The 23,736-nt window shown below is 43.1% G+C and overlaps 1 protein-coding gene across 1 annotated transcript in view; it reads left to right on the forward strand.

Annotated features, from left to right (window-relative positions):
- The window catches only part of SMIM24 (small integral membrane protein 24), a 283,770-nt gene that overhangs the window by 106,704 nt on the left and 153,330 nt on the right, over positions 1-23,736 (forward strand). The window lies entirely within an intron of this gene.

The raw sequence follows: 23,736 nt of genomic DNA on the forward strand, positions 1-23,736 counted from the left end.
ACGAGGAGGAGGAGCAGAAGATTTTGGAGCAGATGATCTTCCACGCTCAGTTGCTCTCTCTCTGAAACGTAAATCAACTTTCGTGCAGAGTGAGATTAGCTCATCTAACTTAGAAGGTAAGTCTCTGGTAGCTAACTCATCTTTAATACGCTCAGATAAGCCATGCCAGAATGCAGCATACAGGGCCTCGTCGTTCCATGCCAGTTCGGATGCCAGGATCTGGAACTGTATCAGATATTGTCCTACAGTACGTGACCCCTGGCGTAAACGGAGAATCTCGGATGAAGCTGAGGTTACCCGGCCTGGCTCGTCGAAGATGCGCCTGAATGTTGACACGAAGGCAGTGTAGGAAGATAGCAGGGTGTCGGACCTCTCCCATAACGGTGATGCCCAATCAAGGGCTGAGCCACTGAGAAGAGAAATAATGTAGGCAATTTTTGTACGGTCACTGGGAAAATTGCCAGGTTGTAGCTCAAACTGAATCTCACACTGGTTGAGAAATCCCCTGCAGAATCTTGGAGATCCGTCAAATTTTGCTGGCGTTGGAAGATGAAGACGTGGAGCAGAAATGGGTAAGGTGGGTGGGGTTATAGCTGGAGTCACTGTGGTTGACGCACCAGCCGCGCCTGATCCACGGAGAGTTGTCTGAATCCCATCCAGCCGAGTAGAGAGATCCTGGAGACAGCGGATGATGTGGCCCTGTGCAGCCTCCTAATGTTCTAGTCGGGCTGCCAGTTCTTGCATCGGCCTGGCCGCTTGATCCTGGTCTCCGGCTGGATTCATTAGGTCAGTGCTTACTGTCACAACTGAGGGCCTGAGCTGACGGGAGGCAGCCTCAGTTGTAGGGGCTGGGAGGTTGTATCAGACCCCTGGACATGTAAGTAACATGAATAATAACTGCCCGAAGGCGTAACTTGGATAAAAGTCAATGATGTTTATTATGACAACTCCGCAACACAGCAGCAGTAAAAGAAAACGTAAAAGTCAGCAAAGAATAAATACAGTTCCTGGGTACTACAGGATGGCAGGAGCCACAGGGCACTGGTAGTGTGAGATAGTTCTTATGATCTTCTAGATGGAAAGTCCTTACCAGGCCCGACTGTAGCAATGGAGATAACCCAGGATTGTGCCAGCTGGTGTTCCAGGAAAAGCTGGGTTGCTGAAGATAAAACAGCTGCTGTGGATACTGGCTGGAACCAGACTGTTGTTAGCACGGAGTGGATACTGGCTGGAACCAGTTAAATAATAAATGAACTTGGGAGCGATGAAATATGAACTGAAATGTAGAACTTGAGAGCGGAGAAATAATAATACCGGTGGAGAGTGGTAAAGTGTAGAAGGGACACCGGCCCTTTAAGGGAAGCTGTACTCTGCTGGAAGCTGAGCTGGAAGCAGGTAATGTTGTAGCTGGAAACAGATGAATCCACAATGGATTGGAGAGTCAGGCTACACCGCAGGTGGAATGCTGGTGCGGGTCTCTATGGTGGAAGTCTTGAGACAGGAGCTGGAACCTGGAAGACAATCACAGGAGAGAGACAAACAGGAACTAGGTTTGACAACCAAAGCACTGACGCCTTCCTTGCTCAGGCACAGTGTATTTATACCTGCAGCAAGGAAGGGATTGGCTAGGCAATTATGCAGATTATCAATACTGAGAACAGATTGGTGGAAATGATCAGCTGACAGAATCCAAGATGGCTGCGCCCATGCAGACACTTGGAGGGAAGTTTGGTTTGTAATCCATGTGGTAATGAAAACAGTAATGGCGGCGCCGGCCACCGGAGACAGGAGGCGCCAGGCTGACAGATGCACATCCAACCACGCGGACACAGCGGAGGCCGCGGCTGACGTAATCGCCACTCAGACACTCTGCATGCAGAAGTTCAGGGACGGCGGCGGAGGCCGCGGGAGACGCCATGCCAGGTGTAATATGGCGTTTACTGTGACAGCGTCCCAGAGTGACAGGAGAGGATACAGGAATGTACACATCAGGATAACAGATGGGATCCGGTCCTGGAGCGCTGAGCCAGCCTTAGGAGGCATCTGATGGGTAAGAAATGGCGTCCAGATACCCGGATCGTGACACCCTGCCACCATAGAGGGGCTCCACAGTCATCCACAGTGCCTCCTAGCCACGTCTATACAGTATCCATTCATCAGTCTTCGAAGCAGCTATATCCAGTGTTCTTCAGTCACACCTCTGCAGCAATCATTCTTCAACAGTTTAATCCTGTATTCTTCAGTCACGCCTCTGCAGCATTCATTCTTCAACAGTTATATCCAGTGTTCTTCGGTCATGCCTCTGCAGCAATCATTCTTCAACAGCTAAATCCAGTGTTCTTCAGTCACACCCCCGCAGCATTCATTCTTTCGCAATAATATCCAGTGTTTTTCAGTCACGTCACCGCAGCAATCATTTTTCAACAGTAATATCCAATGTCCTTCATTCAAGCCTCATCAGCATTCAGTCTTCAGCAGCGGTCTTCTAGGTTCTTCAGCCACGCCTCTTCAGTGAACATTCTTACATTTCCTTCCAGAGTATTGTAGCCTAGCCCTTAGGTTCTGTTCTTCAGTTATTTCATCCTAGAACCTAAGGTATATACGAAGGAACTACATCCGGCCTATCCAGTTCCTCCCTGCTTCCACAGCCACTTCTCTGACGAATGCCCAGCCTTCAGATTCTCAACTTCAGCCCATGGTGACAATTAGATTAGGAAAAACATATTCATGGCTAAGAGAGACATAACTCAATAGTGAAAATGTATAATGTGTTCAGTTCACACAACAAAAGATCATCATTTGCAAAAAACAAGTTATTAGAATCACGAAGAAGAATTAGAATCAGGATTAGAAACAATCGGAATCTCAAAATTAACATAAAATCATTGAAATCAGGAAATCAAATTGGACACTGTGCATTCCATTCCATAATGTGATCACAAGAAGAATAATGACAATGCGTTTAAGTAATTCTCAATACTGACTTTCTAACTTTCCCTGGCCAAGGTAACAAGTATCTTCATGGGCAATTATCGTTGGAGCTGTTAAAGTCTGCTGTGCCACAATGTGTCAATAGGGGGAAATGGGCACATTACTGAGTGGATCCTGGGATAGAAAATGTCAATATCATACCCCTTTCACACCGCACAAATAACCCAGTATCGACACGGCATATTGCCGGGTCGACACAGGTCAGCGTGCGGTGTGAAAGGAGCATAGACAAAATCCCGGGTCGCCTGACCCGGCAATTCAACCCGGGAATAAAGCAGTGTTATACCCAGGTTGAATACCGGTCAGTGGCTGCGTAAACGGTCTCCCGGGTCGATGCATCCCAGGACCCATTCACTACAACAGGGAGAGGCGGCGCGGAGATGATCTCATCTCCCAGCGTCACCTCTGCCTCCACCCCTGCTGCTACGGCAACCCGCCCGGCATATTGCCGGGTCGGGGAAGCCAGCAGCAGCGGCCAATGCCGGTTCCCACTCGGGAAGAACCCGTTTCCAAATCCCGGGTGGGATCCGGCATTGGCAGTGTGAAAGGGGTATCACTCCGTTTTTTTTTATTTCAAAGAAGATGTACCTAGTTAAGAAATAGCAATGTCTTTTGCCAACAGCACTTATGTCACAATAAGGGGGCTTTTGTATGAAACAAATTCAGTCTCTTTCAGTTGCAGGGCTTGAACACTTGTATAATTAGCTCAGTCCTTCCAGCGGTAACTGTCTGTGTTGCACAAACTCAGTCTTTTAGCACAGATATGTCTCTTGTCCTTGTGTTTACACTCTGCCCTGGAGCACAAATATTTCTCTTACACTCTTAATAATACCCCTTTTCCACTAGCTTAATTTACCCATATTTTTGCACAGAGGTGCACATCGACACATGTTTTTTGTTAGTGGAAACGGCTCCTAAGCAAAAAATACGGGTTGAGTGACCCTGGAATCCTACCCGGGTAGATACCTGGGTTGAACACGGTAATGACCGGGGTAATTGTGCAGTGGAAATGGTCATTACCGTGTTTTCAGACCCGAGTAACGCTCTGAGACACTGATTGGTGCTTCTGGGGCACAGAAAGATGATGTCATCCCTGGGAGACATGCTGGGCACATGCAGGCATCACAGCAGCTTGCAAACAAAAGCGGATGCAAGTCACACTGGGCACAGCTATTGCAGCAGCTTGCAAACAGACACTCCATTGGGCACATGCAGGTATTGCAGCAGCTTGCAAACAGACACTAAACAGCAGCAGAAGCTCCAGCACAGCAACATGGCTACCTATACCTGGTCTGACACAGAGATAAAAGAGCTGCTTAATATTCGGGGAGCGAAAGAAATTAGAAAGCAGGTGACTGGAACAGTTAACAATTGAAGGCACTATGCAAACAATTTACTAAAGTATACGACCATAACCACAAAAAAAAGTGGCACTGGATGGATTGATTGGGCATATTATGACCTATGCTATAGTGTCTTCAGCAAAACTGCACTAACAAATCCCATAACACTATCGTCAACCAGATGTCAGTACAGGAGGACCATGACAAAACACAGCACAGCCTTCCCAGCGCACAATACAGCCCACCATCCCCGATGCTTATATTGGACGCCAGTTTAGAGAAATCAACCGGCAACGATGATTCCATCAGCATCACTATTGAGGACATAACGGAGTCTCGGGCGGAGACGTAGCAACCCCCCAAGACCACGACTTTGAACTCAAATAGTAAGTATTAACATTTACAAACATTTTTATTTACATACACACATACAAACCACCATACAGCAGAGGTGAAAAAACTCCAGACCCTCCAGCTTATGTAGAACTACACATCCTAGCATATCCTGCCACAGTTGCAGCAGTATGTATCTGTACAAAATCTATGTAAAGGCACGCTGAGATGTGTAGTTCCACAACAGCTGGAAGGTTGCGAGTTTAACACTCCAGCTCTACAGGCTCAGTTCTCAACAAGTTTTAGCTATTTTAGTCGCAGTGAGGGTACTCCGGTCAATACTTTGGTTTTGCCTTGTCAATGATTGGTGCTTTAATACCCACACCCACCTCCAGCAAACTCAAACACTATTACATACCACCAAATGACTTTAAAATAGCTTAAACTCTTTGCGAAATGGGTTCCAAAATGTATTAAAAAAATAATGCGAAATGTTGCAGAGTATAGCTAGTGTGCAGGTGGGAGCAGGCCACAAACACGTATACACTACCACTGCTATTTTTATATATAATCATTGTTGATTAAAAAAAAAATGTCATCCCCTTCACAGTCTATAATGTTCCACAGCGGAAAAAGAAACCGAACAAAACAGAACAAATGGTCAGAGCAATGGCGTCCATTATCGTGGAGCATCTACGTGAGGCGGATAGTGAGTTGAATTCCCAGGAAGATGCATGAATTGAGAGATATCTTGCGTCAGAAAAGGAAATGCATCAATCATTTATGATGCAGTTAATGGCCATGCATGATAGGCAGATGTCCTCTTTTGAGCGTACGTTTGCACGTACTATGAGAATGCAACACAAGCACAACAGCAAGACCAGCCTACCCACAGCACCCATATGGGCCATACAACTATGAGCCTCAGAATATCAGGTGTATAGACAATTGCCATAAATAAGGCCAGCTGTTGATAAGACAATGGGGATAATTCAGACCTGATCGCTGGGCAGTGATTTTTGCTGTCCTGCGATCAGATAGTCGCTGCCTACAGGGGGAGTGTATTTTCGCTGTGCAAGTGTGTGATCACGTGTGTAGCAAAGCTGCATAAACTGATTTTGTGCAGTCTCTGTGCAGCCCAGGACTTACTCAGCCGCTGCAATCACATCAGCCTGTCCGTGACCGGATTTGACGTCAGACACCCTCCCTGAATACGCTTGGACACGCCTGTGTTTTTCCAGACACTCCCTGAAAATGGTCAGTTGCCACCCACAAACAGCCTCTTCCTGTCATTCTCCTTGTGATCGCCCGCGCAATCGCTTTTTTCGCATCATCCCGTCGCTATGCGGTGCATACGCATGCAAAGTTTGGACCTGACTGCAGGCTGTGAGAAAACGCAGCCTAGCGATCAGGTCTGAATTACCCCCAATGTTTGTGTGTTAAGGTTCTGTTTGAATTTTTCTATGTTATATTATTACCTCAAAGATGTGCGGCAGTGGGATCCAAATATTGGGGTTACCCTGATACCTAGAAAGCCAAACATTAGGGCAGGAGTCTTCAACCTGTGGCCCTGTAGCTGTTGTGGAAATACACAGCAAGGCAAGCTGGGACATGTAGTTCCACAACAGCTGGAGGGTCACAGGTTGAAGACCCCCTGGCGTTATGGGGATTTTTACAGAGTGTTCTGTTTGCACTTGAATATTTTATATTGTTACACATAGAGAGAGAAAGAAGACTCTTTTGTGGGTGCACTCTTGAAATAGTCAGAAGACGACTATAGTATTGAAATATTAAAACATGGAAATTTAATGATGTATTATAAAAATAACAGTTGTTGTATCCAATGAAGACAAGACAAATGACAAACAAACAGATTAAAAAGTCAGACACACAAATGGTCACCAGTTTGTTGCAAATGCTAATAATACCCTATGTAGGGGGACCAGAAATGTGTTACCCGCAAACAGTACCAGTCACTAGGCCATAGGTATAAACAATGTAAGCCTACAGAAATAATACCGTGTGCACACAGATAGTTAATCTCAAACCCTGAGCAGTAGATATTGAATAGCTGAAACTATGGACTATGGAGATAAACGGTACTCTAAAGAGATATAAGAATGAGAAAAGAGGGTGAGTCTGCTGTCAGCGTTAGGCTCAGAGCATATAAATGCCTCCGGCCTCTACTACACTCAGTCTTCCTGGGGGGTTGCCCACTCCAGTACTGACCAAGCCCACACTGATTCGCTTCCGAGATCGGACGTATTCGGGCGTTTACAGTATGGTATGATAGTAGGGGTACAAATACCCTTGTTGCTCTGGAATCACTGATGAGAGTTCACATGGAACAAAGGGTTGGGGTGAGTATTGTAGAAGAACAACGAATGGAGAGAGTTAGAGTGAATCTGCTGCCAGCATTAGGCAAAGGCATAAAGGCAACCGCCCATTGCCAATGGATCGCTGGGGAAAGTCCTGAATATAGATGAAAAAGATTAATAAGAAGAGAATATTAGCTGTTCAAAAGTTCAAATATATTTGTGAATTACCATCTGTTCAAAGGTATATCATCAGGTGATATGAGCCACAGTACATTGATTTTGACCAAAAGTCGTGCTTCTATTATATAAGCAATCTAAAAATAGATGCTGAATAATTAGATAAGGTGCACAGGGTTATTATAAGAATTTCTGACACTTACCATACTGCAGCAATGAAATTAAGTCTAGAAATCAATTCCCTGTTGGGAGGATATAACATGCAACTAATGTGTTCATATTGCAAGGGTATAAATCCCAGACAAAGATAAGTAAACACTGTGGCTAAAAATCCACTAGTATATACAAACCCGGGGGATAAAATTGCCCTCAAATACTGCCATATAGGATCAACATATAGTTTTAACCATAAATGGTATAGCAAAGAGAATGCAGCAGAAACTGATAATGACTGCCCAATGTCCTTATATGGAATAAACAAAGCGGCCAAGCAGTGCAGACAGTGGTACATTCTTATAGACTGTAATGTCCCCGAGCTGGCGCTAGGTAAAGATAAAGATGGTACAAACGGTGCAGGCTGTGACCCAGTGTCATCGGGCGGGTACTAGTAAAGTCATGTGCAAGCTGCGGTGATGCCACTCCGGACTGGCGCTGGTGCAAAAAAAAAAAAACCGATGCAAGAACATGATCCAGGCTGTACCTGTGGGTGCCTGGACTGGTGGTAGCGCAGCTGGCGGAGGAGGACTAGGGAAAATCAGCGAGTCCTCGGCTGGTTGCAGTGGTGACCGGACTGGTGATGCGGCTGACGGGAAGGACTGTCGGAAGACGCGTTTCACCCTGGGGGCTTGCTCACTTCCTGTCCTGTGATGGAATTGTTACGGAGCTTATGTCTAGACAGCGCTGGCTGTTGACCAATCATGTTCCTTAAGGTGTGACCTCCGGTTGCTAGGAGATAAAGAGGCAATACTTTCCTCGAGTCCAGAGTTTTGTAATCGTCATGATAACATGCCTCTTTGTTCCCCAGACAGGAGAATCTCACAGTAGCCAGAGGAATCATAGCCACGTACAAAAAGAGAGAGAGAGAGGGGGGGGGGGGAGGAGAGAGACACAAAAAATTATATATATACATTCACTATATGAATGTTGCGCAAAAAGATTCCCACACAATTGAAAAGAGATAAATCCATCTAGATATGACGCACGGGGTATCTACAAAATAGACAAATATTTATCATTCAAATTGTGGGTAGTATGGAGAAAATTTCCCACTAGATAGAAAAGAGAGGAGATCCAACTTGATAGTGTTACCCAATATATAAACAGAACCTACCCAATCCCATATATGATATCAAGATTGCACCAAACAAGGAGCGGGATATTAGTAACCAATGTTTACAAATAGTATGACATGGTTCATTCTGCAAAGACTATATTCTTGAATACAAAACATATCTCCAAAGGGGATCCATGGACATACATTGAAGCTGTGATCAGTAATATGTAACTGAGAAACGATAAATAGACTTATATCTGAAGTACCAAGGGAAGAGAGTGCACATCACTACACATGCACCGCGCATATGTGCGACGGCACCTCCCCCTCAACAGAATATCATCAAATACAATGAGTAAGCACTATAGGGCTGATTATTCCAAACTAATAATATGCAAGAACTGGCACACTGCTGGATTTTTATTTAGAGCATTTTGGGTGCCAGATTAAACTGTTGGAAACAAACAACAAATTACGTCGGTTGGTTCTAGGAAAAATTAATCAACAGTGTATCAATGTAAAGTGTAAATGTGTGAATAAAGGGGAGATGGTGTTTAAACTTAAATATATAGCTGTCATAATAAATAAATATGCCCTATGACCAATAAGGTTACAGGTGAAAGGTGTACTGTGAGAGTGAGATGTGCAAAAAGTAAGGGTGTGTAAATGTGTTACTTGATGAGATATAAAGGTGTGAAGCCTATCAATATAATACCAGAATGTACATGAAGTGGGAATATGTTAGTGTAAGCATTCCTAATGAGAAAGGAAGGGCGTGAAATAGGACAGGGAATGTGAGGGAAGTGATAACATGGTTAACTGTTGCACTGCAAATGTGTGTACAAAGGAGTGAGAAGGGAAATGTGCTGGAATAACAATCAAATGAGTGTGTGAGCGGGAACAGAACAGCAGAGAGGAGACAGTGACTACCTGTCAAGGAGAAACCTGCCGGGAGTGCCAAAAAGCGTGTATGGATAAGGATGTTATTAACCAGAACAGAGTTAAAGCTAATTTAGACCAGGGGGATTGACAAGAACATCGGTCAATACCACCCAAGATTGTCATTCAAGTTGTTACAAAAAGGCACTATAATGAATATATTCATTCAGACCAAACGGTTTTAGGCCTCCCAATAAAAAGGTCCATTCGCTCTCCTTCGTAATCAGCTCCTTTTACCTTTTACTCCTCTTTTACCAAGTTGGTTTTTAAAATCTGTGCACAGGCCTTGCACCATCCACAAGGGAAGGATCCAGTCACGTTGTTGATTCTAGTTATCTCTCGAGAGAAATGACTCTGCACTAATAGGTCTTTCAAATTTCTTGATCGACGCCAACTCACTTGGATTCTGGAATCAAGAAGGGGGGACAGGTCCGTATCCAAATGAAGGATTGGCATGGGTTTCTGAATTGCGTCCCGTAAGAATCGCCACTCGGGACAAAAAGTGCCCACAAACCGAATCTTTGCGTTGTCTTCCTTCTTCTTGGGTTTATCTTGAAAGATGAGAGGTTCCCTTTTCATATGAAGGACTGAGTGTTGTGCCCGTTTGAGTGAGCGGTTACTGTAGCCACGTGCCTGTAGGTGTTTCGATAATTTATGGTGAGGATCCTTTTTTAGGGAGAGGCTACCGTACAAAAGATCGCAACAAAACAAGAGGAAGACTAGGAGAGGAGGACCGAAAAACCAACAGAAACAATCGAAACTGGGACACTCCTCAGATGTCTCAATATCCCATCTGAAACAACAGGAAACGGTGATATCTGACAATCTCCAAATCTTAAACCTCACTAAACCTTAACAGATGACCAGACTGAAGTTCTGTCCAAAGGACTTTCTTTCTTACCAACCTCCCCATTTAACAGATGTGTCTGGGAAAAGGATCTCAGGCTCTTTTGGGAGGAAATTGCTGCTGAAGAAATTTTTCTCTAAATCTTCATTGGCCGATGGCGGTGGAACATTGGATCCCACATTCTCATTTTTGACAGTAGATTTAGCGGCCATTCAAACACTTGAGCAATTGCAACTTGAATCCCCTCCTGAGATGATGCCCCAGCCTAATAAGAGACCAACATGTTAAAACAAGTCCACTTTTTTCCCTCCTGAAATGAAAATATTTATGGACATAGTTTCCAAAGAATTTGATGAAATTCAAACCAAACCTAGGAATCGATGCCTCTCGAAGAACCTTATATTCAGGGAGAGACAAGCCCTTAATGAAATAAAATCCTGGAAGGATATTATCATCAAGCCTTCAGATAAAGGGGGAAACATTGTCCTATGGCCCGCAAAAATGTATGTGGAGGAAGCCCAGCGACAACTTCACAACATCTTGTGCTACCGCCGACTCCCACTCAACCCAACCGTTAAATTCCACAAAGAATACATCCGCATGATAGAAGAGGCATTGTCTACTGGTGTAATTACACAACAAGAATCTCAATACCTTATTATCCCTAATCCAAAAGTCCCTACTTTCTATTTACTACCAAAAATCCATAAGGATGTCAGGAAACCACCTGGGAGACCATCGGTAATGGGGGACTTTTAGAACAGCCAAGCAGATTTTTGGATCTACATCTCAGAGATCATGTGCTCTCTCTTCCCTCTTATCTAAGGGACACATCAGATTTGCTACGAAAGATCCATGATATCAACTTGGAACAAGAGTGTATCATTGCCACCCTAGATGTAGAAGCTCTTTTTATACGAGCATTGACCATCAACAGGGTATCGAAGCCACCAGATTCTTCTTGGATACAAAATAAAAAAATGAATTTAATGATTTCCTCTGTGAGCTTCTTAGTTTTGTGCTTAATAAAAAAAATGTCACCTTCGATGATCAGTTCTTCCTACAAATTAGGGGAACTGCTATGGGTGCAGCTTGTGCACCCACCTATGCTAATTTATTTCTTGGCTGGTGGGAACAACTAATTGTGTTCAATGAGAACAATCAGGAATATACCCAGCATATTTTAAGTTGGCGGCGCTATATCGATGATATTTTTATAATCTGGGATGGTAAAGAGAAGCTTTTGCTTGAATTTATTGACATACTTAACATCAATGATCACAATATTCAACTCACCCACACCCTCAGCAAGGAGAGGATATAATTTTTGGATTTGAGCATTTATAAAATCGAGGATGGTACATTGGGGGTCATTCCGAGTTGATCGCTAGCTGCTTTCAGTCGCTGAGCAGCGATCAGGCAAAAAATCAGCACTTCTGCACATGCGTATGCAGTGCAATGTGCACGCGCGTCGTACTATTACAACGAATGATGTAGTTTCACACAAGGTCTAGCGAAGCATTTCAGTCACACTGCTGGCCGCAGAGTGATTGACAGGAAGAGGGCGTTTCTGGGTGGCAACTGACTGTTTTCAGGGAGTGTTCGGAAAAACGCAGGCGTGCCAGGAAAAACGCAGGAGTGGCTGGGCAAATGCAGGGTGTGTTCGTGACGTCAAAACAGGAACTGAATAGTCTGAAGTCATTGCAAGCGCTGAGTAGGTCTGAAGCTACTCTGAAACTGCACAAAATTATTTTGTAGCCACTCTGCGATCCTTTCATTCGCACTTCTGCTAAGCTAAAATACACTCCCAGTGGGAGGCGGCATAGCGTTTGCACGACTGCTAAAAACTGCTAGCGAGCGAACAACTCGGAATGACCACCATTGGCCACAGAACTCTTTCATAAAGATACAGCAACTAATAGTATTCTGTTACAGACCAGTTCCCACTTTCCCCTCACCATTGAAAACATCCCCAAAGGGGAATTTCTTCGACTTCGGCGTAACTGCTCTGAGGATAACATCTACAAACAGAAGAGCCATGAATTATCGAAACGCCTACAGGCATGTGGCTACAGTAACTGCTCACTGAAACGGGCACAACACTCAGTCCATCAGATGAAAAGGGAACCTCTCATCTTTCAAGATAAACCCAAGAAGAAGGAAGACAACACAAAGATTCGGTTTGTGGGCACTTTTTGTCCCAAGTAGCAATCCTTACGGGACGCAATTCAGAAACACATGCCAATCCTTCATTTGGATACGGACCTGTCCCCCCTTCTTGATTCCAGACTCCAAATGAGTTGGCGTCGATCAAGAAATTTGAAAGACCTATTAGTGCAGAGTCATTTCTCTCGAGAAACAACTAGAATCAACAACGTGACTGGATCCTTCCCTTGTGGGCGGTGCAAGGCCTGTGCACAGATTTTAAAAACCAACTCGGTAAAAGACAGGAGGGGACAAGATATTACCATCAAACACTTTTTTAACTGGGAGACATAAGGGGGGGTGTACTGCATTACTTGCAGTTGCAACCTACGATACGTCGGAATGACCACCAGAAAATTCAAAACTCGGATATTGGAACACATGGGCACAATTTGTAATACCTCCTTGGATCTAGCCAGAGCCAAAAAACGTACTTCTGTGGCACGACATTACCACGCTAAACATCAAGACTCTTCTAAGGAAATGCTAGTCTTCGGACTAGATAGAATCCGTCTGGGGATATGAGGAGGCGATCTCCAAAAGGAGCTGATTAAGAAGGAGAATGAATCAGGGCGCTTTAAGAGAGGAGGAGGCTTGTGTTCAGCCTCCTCCGTTTGGGCCCCCTCCTCTCTGCCCAGAGTGCTGTAGAGTCTGAGCACTAGAGGGCTCAGACTCTACTGCGCATGCGCAGATCTCCGGAAAATTAGCACGGCAGACATTTTCCCTTTGATTTCTCTACTGCGCATACGCAAAACTCCGTGAAAATGGCCCCTGGATCATTTTCACCGTGTTTTCACAGCACTGCGGATGCTGGCACTGGACTCCGGAGGGGTATTTTAAAAATGGGTGCAGCGTGTGCAGTGGGGGCCCCCTCTGGACTCAGGGGCCCGTGTGTACCGCACACACTGCACCCATTATAGAAACGCCAGTGAAGCGAATGGACCTTTTTATTGGGAGGCCTAAAACCGTTTGGTCTGAATAAATATATTCATTATAGTGCCTTTTTGTAACAACTTGAATGACAATCTTGGGTGGTATTGACCGATGTTCTTGTCAATCCCCCTGGTCTAAATTAGCTTTAACTCTTTCTCCTGGTTAATAACATCCTTATCTTACATGCTTTTTGGCACTCCCGGCAGGTTTCTCCTTGACAGGTATTCACTGTCTCCTCTCTACTGTTCTGTTCCCGCTCACACACTCATTTGGTTGTTATTCCAGCACATTTCCCTTCTCACTCCTTTGTACACACATTTGCAGTGCAACAGTTCACCATGTTATCACTTCCCTCACATTCCCTGTCCTATTTCACGCCCTTCCTTTCTCATTAGGAAGGCTTACACTTATCTAATTATTCAGCATCTATTTTTAGATTGCTTATATAATAGAAGCATGACTTTTGGTCAAAATCAATGTACTGTGGCTCATATCACCTGATGATATACCCTTGATACCCTTGTACAAATGGTCATTCACACATATATTTGAACTTTTGAACAGCTAATATTCTCTTCTCATGAATCTTTTTCATCTATATTCAGGACTTTCCCCAGCGATCCATTGGCAATGGGCGGTTGCCTTTATGCCTTTGCCTAACGCTGGCAGCAGATCCACTCTAACTCTCTCCATTCGTTGCTCTTCTACAATACTCACCCCAACCTTTTGTTCCATGTGAACTCTCATCAGTGATTCCAGAGCAACAAGGGTATTTGTACCCCTACTATCATACCATACTGTAAACGCCCGAATCCGTCCGATCTCTGAAGCAAATCAGTGTGGGCTTGGTCAGTATCGGAGTGGGCAACCCCCCAGGAAGACTGAGTGTAGTAGAGGCCGGAGGCATTTATATGCTCTGAGCCTAACGCTGACAGCAGACTCACCCTCTTTTCTCATTCTTATATCTCTTTAGAGTACCGTTTATCGCCATAGTCCATAGTTTCATCTATTCAATATCTACTGCTCAGGGTTTGAGATTATCTACCTGTGTGCACACGGTATTATTTCTGTAGGCTTACATTGTTTATACCTATGGCCTAGTGACTGGTACTGTTTGCGGGTAACACACTTCTGGTCCCCCTACATAGGGTATTATTAGCATTTGCAACAAACTAGTGACCATTTGTGTGTCTGACTTTTTAATCTGTTTAATTGTTTGTCACTGTCTTGTCTTCATTGGATACAACAACTGTTATTTTTATAGTACATCATTAAATTTTCATGTTTTAATTTTTCAATACTATAGTCGTCTTCTATTTTAAGAGTGCACCCACAAAAGAGTCTTCTTTCTCTCTCTATGTGTAATTGATTAGTTCAATACTGACTCAGGGTGCACCACCAATACATAAATCTACTGGGATTTAGCCATAGTATTTAGTATATTTTGGCATTATATCAGTGGTCTAGTGCTGTATCCCCTACTTTTATATTTTATATTGTTACCTCAGAAAATATGTGCCAACTATTTGTTAACTGCTTAAAAGAAAAAATATACAACGAATATCTTTTGAACAATTTTTATAACTGAGAAATTGTAGAAAACAAAATAAACACAAAACTGCATACATAAACTTGTCTGTCTTCTCTACTGCAACATTGAGGGAAGATTTGCTGCAATGGTGGCACTGATGCCCTCAAGGGTTATGTAATGCCCCCCCACGAATCCTGATGCATCATGTACTGTGACCCCCGCCCCATAATCATGCACATTCCACTCGGGGGCAAAGTTTTCCTTTTGTATCTCACATATATTATGGAGAATGCAGCAGGCTGCTACTATATCTGGCATGATTTTCTAGTCCACAACATTCCTCTTTATGAGGCAGCACCAGCGTCCTTTTAAATGCAAAAATGCATTCTCAACTGCCATACGGGCTGAACTTAGGGCATGGATGTATGATATCTGTTCGGGAGATAACTGAACATGCTTGGTGTAGCCCTTCATCAGCCAGCACTGTAACGGGTAGGCTGCATCATTAATGAGGTGGACGGGGATGTCCACGCCATCTTCGATCACCGATTTCTGTTAATAAAATATTAATATTATTCCTGATGTAAAAAATGAATATCAGTTTATGGGTGAACATTAGTTTAAGGAGTAAATAATCTTACCTCTCTAGGGAAAAGCCATCCACCGAGCTTGTCCTCAGCAATATTGTAGAGATCGGAGTTTACGAGAACCCTCACATCATGTGACCGTCCAAGCTACCCTATGAAGACATCTGTGAAACTAAAAATAAAGGTTTATTACAGTTTATGCCTCATAAACAAAAAAGCCCAAGCCTATTTCAAACACATTAGTAAAACAGTGCTTACCAGTATTTGTGGTCCACTATGGGTTGCAGGACTGCTAACCCTTGCGATTATAGTAGTCTTCTGAGTTATCACGGGGGCGATGATGGGGGTGTGGGTCCCATCTATGGCACCAGCACACTGTGGGTAGCCACGCTTTTTGAATCCTTCTACAGTGTCATCTAACTGCTGTCCTTGTGGCAAGGAAATAAAGCGATGGTACATGGTATCCAGCAATGCCCGCGTGACTTGGTAGACAATCTTGCAGAAAATACCAATTCCTACTACAAATAAACAGGAGAGTGTGCGATACTCTCCAGGGGTAGCATACCATCAGAGAGCAATCGCTAATCTCCTGCTCGGCTCAATGGGCTTCTGGTCTGCTTGGTGATTGCGGGGAACAGTAGTTCCAAAATATAGTAGGATGTAGCACGAGACATCCTGAAATGTGCCATCTACCACTCCTTCTGAAAAGCTAAAATGGTCTGCATGAATGCTTCTTCATGTCTGCGATCTCTCACCCACATTCTTCGGCTTGGTGTAGTGCTCATTCTTATGATAGAAGTAACACTGGCTGATATCAGCACTCTCCTCCTTTTCAAATGATGGCATCGAGAACTAGCCCTCTCCACAAAGCATTGCACCCTCCTCCTCCAGCTCAGCAGTAGGTAGCATAAGGTCAGAAGTTGCATCAAGCTGTCTGTAGCAGAAATAAGCAGCAAAAAACTGCAAACAGTCTGCAACTCCATGCTAGACAAAGCTACTGCATCATTCTCCATTACTGCAATGCTGTGAGCAGGCCCCACCCCTCCCTTTTGTTCCTTTTTGTGACTTCATCTTGTTGAGACAGTAAAAAGTCAATTTTTAATTACATCAATAGGCTTTTACAGAGTTACTCGGGTTCAGTGGAAACAAATCCGACCCGGGAAAAACCCGGGTTGAAGTGCAGTGGAAGCGGCGTCTGAAGCCAGGTCCGACACGGGTTGTAGCCGGGTTAAAAATCCTGGGTTGGACCTAGTATTTAGGTGGAAAAGGGGTATTAACTCAGTCCTGGGTTAGCCCTCTTTCTCTGTGTCCTAGCTGGCACAATATGGCGCTGCTTGCTGTGCCCTTCATAAAACACTGGTTAGTACTCAGACCCAGGGAACGAAATTTCAAGCTAGCTGTTCCTGCTGTAATGGTTCCCCTCTCTCTCTCTCTCTCTCTCTCTTTCTCAAGATCTCCGTTGCGTCTGCACCTCTCACCAGGCCTAGCAGTGTCCGGTCCTCCAGCATCTCAAGACCCGCTCTCTGGCAACACTCCGCTGCTCTCTCTAACAGTGCTGCTCTCACTGCCCAGAATTCTGTCTCTCTCTCCAGCTTACAGTTCACACTTTGCTCCATATTCCTCCGTCTGTCAGCACACACCACGGTCTCCAACTTCTTCCCAGCGCTCCCTGCTTCTCCCAGCAGCCACTCACCAATCAGCTTTCTCTCTTGAGACCACGTGACCAGACCCAGGGCTACTGTTAACTCATCCAGCTCCAGCATTTCTCCTGCTGCTGCAGAGCTATAACAAAGTTCTTCAAAGGGCACACACACCAAGTTCTGGGGTGCCAGAGAAGCACCTTATTTGTAGTGTGAACACATTGAGGGACAGGAATCATCAGCAGTTGCACATCATCAGCAAAGCTTGCCACTGAGAATACAACTTTTTGTGTCCAAACTCCCCTTCTTCCTGCCCTATAACTTTATTTACAATCTCAATATATACAATTTTTTTGCCTAAACATCTCATTACTTCAAAGTACCAATCACATTGTATATTTCTAAACTTCATAGTGTAAATTCCTTTGTCATAATTGCACTAGCCAATTGGAGGAGTTGGGTAGAACAGTGGTGTTCTTAGCTGTACGTTTAGTTGCAGACCCCATTAGGGTTATAAGAATGAGATACAAGTGTATATTTAGGGGCATACCTTGCTGTTCTAAAGGGCACGTCATCATTTCCCTCTGCTGGTGGAGTTTGGAATTTATCACTATACAGTACTTATTATGGGATTAACCATTAGTTGGTATATCAGTGGAGAAGCAAATTTTGACCATTGTTAAAAAAAAAATCAAACATGCCAGATATAATGAAAACAGTTTTAATGTTTACACCATTAATAAAAATTGCAAAAAGATAGCAATTTGAGACCTTTTATGACCCGCTATCAGTGTCTGACTAGAGCATGAAGGGCCCGCTGTGTGAATATTTTGGTAGAGGCCTATGCTTTAAGGGTGTGGCCAGCCACAACACATGGTTAATGTCCCTACATCTACTTACTTTGGTTTCACAAACAATACAGATGGCTTGACTAATGTTTTTAGGATTTGTATGAAAAAAAAACATTCCACACAAAAGAGGAGATGTTTGGTCCTATACCCAGGCAAGAAAATGGCCTTCTTTTGATCATGGCCAAAGACTGATTCCACTGATAGCTGACTTACTATGACACAAACAACATCCTCTTCATCAATATCCTCATTGGTGTCAGATCCACAAATATCCCCCTCATCCTGTTGCACTTCCACAGTAGCATCCTTAATTTTTATGTCACTATCTTTTTTTGTGCTACTCATCCCCACATTTGCAGAGGGTGCACAAATGGTGGAAGGAGGCTTCTCTGTGTATACAGTGTCAGAAATGTCAGACTCACACATAGCACTCATGGACACCCTTAGGCTCTCCTCAGGGATTTGTGAAGTTTATGAACATACAGTTTGCTCTTCAGCCTTAGTGTTTTTTTCTGCACTGATTTGCCTGTCCTACAAGTGACACCTCTTCTAGACTTGAGAAGGTTTTGCATCATCATGTGTGGTTACAGAAGATGCCTGACTGTGTGTGGCAACGGCTTCTGCAATAGGCATTCTAGAGCATGAAGCAGCAGTAGCACTAGTAGGACCACCAATCGCAAAGAAAGGCCATGGCCTGAGCCTTTCATTGCTACTGCATGCGGTGTATGTCATGTTGTCAATTTTACGTTTATTGCCAGTAAACATTCCCATTATTATTAGAGGTTATGTTTTCTTTAACATTGCAAAATTGCAAAATATTGTTTAGATTTCAGGTGCCCTTTCTTAAACATTCTTTCCCCTTGACCACTGATTTTAGTAGATATTGAAGTACTATCATGACCAGCAGCAACCGCAGCACTAGTACTGGTTTTCTGCCTTAGTGCAGCACCCTCTGATCTCTCATGTGTGTGAAATGAATGCTCCAGTTCTCCTAATGGTGTTTTTATGCACAGTGCAGTGTCTCACAGTTCAGCAGCTTCTGTGTGTGTGTGTGAATATGAAATGATTCACTTATTGTCCCAGTGTTCCTAATGCACACTCTCCCTCCGGCACCTGATCATGAGGGAGGGATTTATATGCAATGTAAAATACGCGAGATCCAGTTCTGGAAAGATTGTTTTTCCTCATGTTGGGGTGTAAACACGGTGGGAAGTCCCAAATCGTTGCTCGCATTGACTCATAATAGTTCAGGTGTGTTTTGTTTTCAGAGAATCGAACTGCACTTCTCTAATTCACATATATTTTGCGAATGATGCCTATAAAAAGGTTAATGATGGATGGTTTGTTGCAATTATGCATCCAAAATGAGTTGCAGGAATACATGCAGACACATATCTTATGATACATACAGCTCAGGAGTGTGGGAGGAAACCCACGCAAGCTTAGGGAGAATATACAAACTCCACACAGTTAGGGACATGGTAGGAATCAAACCCATGACCTCAGCGCTGTTGGGTAATTTAACATGGGCCAGTACACAATGTCTTTGCAAAGATGCTGCATGGCTAGTAAATAACAACGGCCAAAGTCTATGCTTTGTCCCATCTTTGCAAATATTTTGCCCTGAAGATGGTGGAGCTGGAAGCACATATGGGGGAGGCTGCATGGTAGTGGATGCAAGGTGTGGGACAAAAGGCCTTCCTTGAATCACAGACCCCTTGAGCACCGCACACCCTGAGTCTATAATAAATACACCACTACATCCTGAAATGGCTTTTCCTTTTCTTTCTACTTTAATCTATTGTTACCAACTATCTAGTTCCCTATTAAAAACAGTGAGAGAGAGACAGACAGAAATCAGAAACAGTATTGAGGGGTATATTTATTAAGCCACGGATGGAGATAAATGACCAGCCAATCAGCTCCTAACTGCCATGTCACAGGCTGGGTTTGAAAAATGACAGTTATGAGCTGATTGGCTGGTACTTTTTCTCCGTCCACCTTATCTCCATCCAAGGCTTAGTAAATAGACCCTTATTCACAATACCTATATATGCAGCATTAATAGTGTACTGTAACTGTCTAGTATCCTTTCATCTGTTTAATGTATAATGCTAAATGAAATGTCTAACTAGGTTTTTTCCATGTTACTAATCTAATCTCAAGTAAATTAGGAGATGTAAAACATAGAATGACATGCAATTCAGCCTACAGTTATGATGGAAAGTTATTCATGTGTACAGTATTCATTAGCATATTGTGGTGTCATACACACACTTTCCCCTAAACCTTTAAAAAGTACATTGTCTAATTGGCTCAAATTAAAATCATTAATTTCTATGAGTGAGCCACTTTAAAACGCTGACGACAGCATTCTGGGTAAGTGTCCAAAGCACTCAATAAAACTCTATCCAATTAAAATGCATTATATTTGAGCAGACTCTCTTGCACAGAGCAATTTAAGCACTCAGTTTAGAATGTATGATCTAGGAGTGCTGTCCTTTTCCTGGTGAAATGAAAATACTATATAAATTAGGCATGATCGCTTTCAAAGCCGAGAAAGCGCTGTGACAGCACCCTTATCCTACAAAGTACCGTTTGCATGAATTTAGTGTATCTCTGTTATGCAAAGGTGGCTAAATATACTCAGGACATCAGGCAAAGTGAAAGGTAGATCCTCAGCATCATCCTTCTTTGTGCCAAAATACCAGTTTTTACATTCCCAAATGTTTTATTATCAACAAAAGAAATACTTATCAAATAAGATTAAGGGGCATATGTATTAATAATCGCCTAACTGCTGTGATTATTAACACTCTGTTTCGTGGCAGATATTTTAGAACTCTGGGCGTCTAAATGGAAAATGAGGTTCAGTACAGACAAATGCAAGGTTATGCATTTTGGGACTAAAAACAAACTCGCATCCTACATATTAAATGGGGAATGCCTAGGGGAAACAGAGTTGGAAAAAGATTTGGGAGCACTCATTGATAATAGGCTTAATAGCCGTACACAATGTCAAAACGCAGTAAAGAAGGCAAATAAGGTGCTAGCGTGCATAAAAAGGGGAATTGAGACAAGGGACTCGGATGTAATCCTGCCGCTGTATAAGGCATTGGTACGTCCGCACCTGGAATATTGTGTTCAGTTTTGGGCACCATTGTATAAAGAAGACATCAGTGAACTCGAAAGTGTTCAAAGGCGAGCTACTAAATTGATTAAAGGCCTAGAAGGACTGGACTATAAGGAAAGACTTACTGGGCTGAATATGTATACACTAGAAAAGAGGCGCCTAAGAGGAGATATTATTAATATCTTCAAATATGTAAAGGGATATCACAAAGAGTTATCAGAGGAATTATTTATTAAAAGAACACAGTTTAGGACACGTGGGCACTCGCTGCGACTGGAGGAGAGAAAGTTCCGAACGCAACGGAGGAAAGGGTTCTTCACTGTTAGGGCAATCAGGATGTGGAATTCCCTGCCAGGGAAGGTGGTAATGGCGGACTCTGGGACTCTGTAATTGGATTTAAAAAAGGAATGGATACATTTCAGAATGAAAAAGCTATCCAAGGTTATAATACTTAAAATATCAACGTGGTTAATCCGGGGGTAACATGAGTTATAGTAGCTAACTAGTCATAAAACATTATTCAGCAAGTATGTAGAATCATCACAACTTAAAACAGGTTGAACACGATGGGCAATTTGCCTCTATTCAACCTCAAATACTATGATATATATGGGTTGGGTTCGGGTGACTGGCGTTTGAGATCTCGCCGGTCACCATAGCAACGCCGGGATCCCAATCTTTAGATTGCCAGCAGGGGGGGGGGGCGAGCCGAGCCCAACGAAGCCCCTTGCGGGATCAGTGCGCTCGCCACAGGTTCTATTCCCACTCTATGGGTATCGTGGGAATAGTCCCTGTTAGTTGGCATGCCGACTGATGGGCTCTGAATTGGCCGGGATCCTGGCATCAGTACAGTGACTGGCAGTCGGTCACATAACTACATCCCAGATAGATAGATAGATTTCATTCCTTAGGGTATTTGCAGCATATAATATACTGATTTAACTTATAAAAGCAACTTTATAACTTGTTCTAGCTCATATTTGCATTTAGCCTGTAAGAACAAACTTACACTGCTGCTAGTATTACAGTTAAAGAAAAAAAATGTCCAATGTGGAAATAAACCTTAAATTTAAATTAATGTATGTTTTGATTTTGAGCATTCACCCATGATACCAATGTTACTGTGGTAACATAGTGTGAAATATATGCAGTATTTAGTTACATCTGACCATAATGTACTTAGCATTGGTATTTGTTCTTATTCCTCCATAGATTGGGCATTTGGACCAAAGTTAGAGGACCAGAAGGTTGGAGAGAGAGGCTACAGAGACGAGTGTGAGCGCCAAGCGGGCGAATTTACTCTGAACATGGATGGAGAAATTATGCAGTGTGGTGACCTGCCATTTCTGGACCGAGACATAATGCCCACACGCTCAGCACACAGGCCTTCACTGATCACCTTTAAAGAAACCAGCCGGGGCAAGCTATTCTGACTGTATTCTACAGCTAAACACTGCAGGACATCAACAGAAAGTGCTTTCCTTACCCACTGCGTTATTATTATTTATTTATTTATTAACAGTTTCTTATATAGCGCAGCAAATTCCGTTGCGCTTTACAATTTTATTAGCACTTATTTGTAAACTGCTGGGTGGTTACCATGTCCATAACACTATATAATGTAAAGTAGCAACAAGATGAGTGCTGAGTGAAATAAGGGCAACTAGGTCCCTGATCCCAAGCGCAACTGCCACTACTGTACATTTAAAACTCTTAACTATATCAAAGATACACAAGGGTGGGAGCCTGAGGTATCAAGCCTTGGAAGAGATAAAATGGCGCGGTTGCCACAAGTCATCAGCTTTCTGTTATTTATCTAGCACAGTCTATGAAATGACTGCAGCGGATTGGTTTTTATGTGCAACTTCTCCATTTTATTTTTCTAAACGATTTGAAACATCTCCCCCGCAATCTTGTGTTATTGCTGCCTCAGCGAGCTAATTGAATGTTATTACAACTAGCAGTTATTGTCATTTAGATTTATTGTAAAATAAAAACGGCAACTAGCAATTTTATTGTTGTTTTTGTATTTATTTTACCTTTACATAAATCTTCATGTTAATGTGTTCATTATTGCTGTTGCCACATGATTTGAAATGTTTGTTTGTTTGTTTGTTTTTTGCTTACTTTTTTGGAACTCCTCTTGTTTTGTGTGTCGAATATGAATTATGAAAACTGAAGCAGAAAGGATTATTTCTTACTTGGCCAGTTGGCAACAGGGTGTAGATTATTGTTTGAGTGATTGCAGTAAAAAAAACCATACACTTACAGTACCAGTCAAAGTCCAGAAGATTGATATTTAACTCATTTGCATCCAGAGTGAACTATAACCCTCTGGTAATCACTGTTACTTGTTAAAATGTTACATTATTTACACACAACAGAGAACATGCCTCTGTGTCAAAGACTAGAGGTGCAGATTTGCACCTGAAGTACATTTTAGAAATATGATTGTTCAACACAGTACATGACAACATTTTAATGGCTTCTGATAGGACATATGCACCATTTCCAAAATCAGCCAATATAGAGTTCTGTTGTAGGTTTTTCTTCAAAATGCACTAAAGTCTGTGTAACACAGCACATAAGAAATGTGCACTATTTGTTGTAAGTTGTAGGGAACCTTATATGTCAT

This window comes from Pseudophryne corroboree, chromosome 1 (genome assembly GCF_028390025.1).
Source record: "Pseudophryne corroboree isolate aPseCor3 chromosome 1, aPseCor3.hap2, whole genome shotgun sequence".
NCBI classification, from domain to species: Eukaryota; Metazoa; Chordata; class Amphibia; order Anura; family Myobatrachidae; genus Pseudophryne; species Pseudophryne corroboree.